Below are 1,947 nucleotides of genomic sequence, written 5' to 3'. Positions count from 1 at the left end.
TCATCATCATCATCATCATCATCATCATCAAACTCTATCCCAGCCAAAACCAGCACACTATGGAACCAGCTACAGTGAACGCTCTGGAGGACCTTGGTAATCCCCAGGCCAGGAAGTTGCAGGCAGACAGCACCATTCAGAGTGCTGCAGGCTTTTCACCGAGAACCAAACCACAGACCTACACCCCCCTGATTCTTTCTTTAATTAATTCAGACCTAGCCTTCATCCAGAAGTGTATCAACTCCTATTACCACATTGTGGCTATAAGGTACCTGTTGTCTTATGGATTCCGAGCCTTTTGGTAAGGCACAGGCTTTTTTTAGTTGTTGTGGCTGTTTTTTTAAACGAGGAGGCACTAGAGTGAGCATTTTGGGCACATGAGCAGGGCTATACGGTGGAAGCTAACTATGTTCAGTATATCCCTATGCACAGACATCATAATTTGTTAGATAAGATTATTTGGTCGTTGAGGACAATTTATGAATCCGTAATATGAACATTACTATCTTCTCATATTCACTGTGCTTTTGGTAAACTGAACGCTTCTTTCTTCAGGTAGTCCAGGAGATTAAAGGAGTGTAATTGTGCCTCAGACTTTCTACTTTGAGGCCATTTCAGAGTGCTGTGCTTGCATGCTGGGGTTTGAGCTAGTAACAATGCACACAAATGGGCAGAAAGCCACCTACTGGTGACAGAAATATGTATCAGACAAACACATAGGCAGAAAAATTCCAGTTCACTTGTATTTTAGGACATTCCTCCTGCAAACCCAGGCCACGTGGCACAATAGTAGTTTTCAAGCCATCTGTGAAAGGTTTGCATTTGTGGTGACAACTTGCACCTTCCTCACATGCAGTGTCAAATTGCTTTACCAGCTTTTACTTAGGCCTAATAAAACCATAAGTATCCTTACCCCCTTTTCAGAAACTCCCAAACAACGTTGAAAGGACTTTCCCAGACGTGCAGAGCGCTGCCCTGACTTCAGAAAAATCCCGACGCAGAAAGATCTACATTCAGCTCCTTTTCATGGGAATTCTGTGATCACGTGGGTAATTCAGACAGAACCAGAATGCCTGGTGAGCTTTCTCTAGACAAGAAAAAAGGTAACAGCTGAAACAGCAACCTAGAAATTGATTTAGCTAACCGATGCATTGTCTTTGTGCGGTTTATAAATCCAGTATATCTAATTAGCTTTCATCTGTTTCCTGCAAGACAAACCCTTGGGACTCATACCCAGGATGAGAATGATCCAGAACTCCTTCCACCGTTTCGCCATGGTCAAATGAACACAATTAGCTCTTTTGACATTCGTTACCAAATCCCCCGTCAGCATTAACACTCAGGGAAAATGCACCAAAGGCTAGGAACGCACCCATGTTTTTTCCCTCAGGATGACATGCCACGCTGTAAATGCTGATGCTCGGATTTCCAGCTTAAACTCCCTCCCAAACAGAAAGGCCTGAGCTCGGTGATCTCTGACAGGGTGAAATACAACATAACCCACAAATTAGAGCTCCACTACCAGCAAAACGTCCCCATCGACTCAGCCAAGGGGACCAGAGGCCCCACGTTCCTTCCCCCGTGCCAGTTTTTAGGCCGTATCGCGACCCGCACTCCTCAGGCTCAGCCCAGCACCACGTGACCCTCGTTCAGGGAGGCCCGTTATCCCCCCGAGAGGCCTGGCAGGCCCGTGGCACCCAGCCCAGCTCCGGGCGAGGCCGGAGAAGACAAGGCAGCGCGGGGTGCCCCGGCCACCACCACCCTCCAGTCAGACAGAGGGCGGGCGTTGGGGCCGGGCCGGGCCGGGCCGGGCCGGGCCGGGCCGGGCCGGGCCGGGCCGGGCCGGGCCGGGCCGGGCCGGGCCGGGCCGGGCCGGGCCGGGCCGGGCCGGGCCGGGCCGGGCCGCGTTGACGGCCTCCCTCAGGCTCGGGGGCCGCCATTGGTTTC

General features: G+C 51.0%; 1 protein-coding gene across 2 annotated transcripts in view; it reads right to left on the bottom strand.

Annotated features, from left to right (window-relative positions):
• The window catches only part of LOC103896373 (RH-like protein), a 13,665-nt gene extending 11,929 nt beyond the window's left edge, over window positions 1-1,736 (bottom strand). The window contains exons 1-2 of one of the 2 annotated variants that reach the window (XM_009276225.2): window positions 1,373-1,736; window positions 914-1,087 (exon numbers count right to left, since the gene is read on the bottom strand). The gene's annotated coding sequence lies outside the window, so the exon portion shown is untranslated. Of the gene's footprint in view, window positions 1-913; window positions 1,093-1,372 lie in introns of those variants that run through there. The other variant, XM_009276227.2, reaches the window with a different exon arrangement.
• Window positions 1,737-1,947: the final 211 nt, after the last annotated feature.

The sequence above is a fragment of the Aptenodytes forsteri genome, unplaced genomic scaffold, assembly GCF_000699145.1.
Source record: "Aptenodytes forsteri isolate BGI_AS27 unplaced genomic scaffold, ASM69914v1 Scaffold321, whole genome shotgun sequence".
NCBI lineage: Eukaryota > Metazoa > Chordata > Aves > Sphenisciformes > Spheniscidae > Aptenodytes > Aptenodytes forsteri.
Note: the sequence above shows the minus strand (reverse complement) of the source record. Positions and strands in the feature narration are given on the sequence as shown.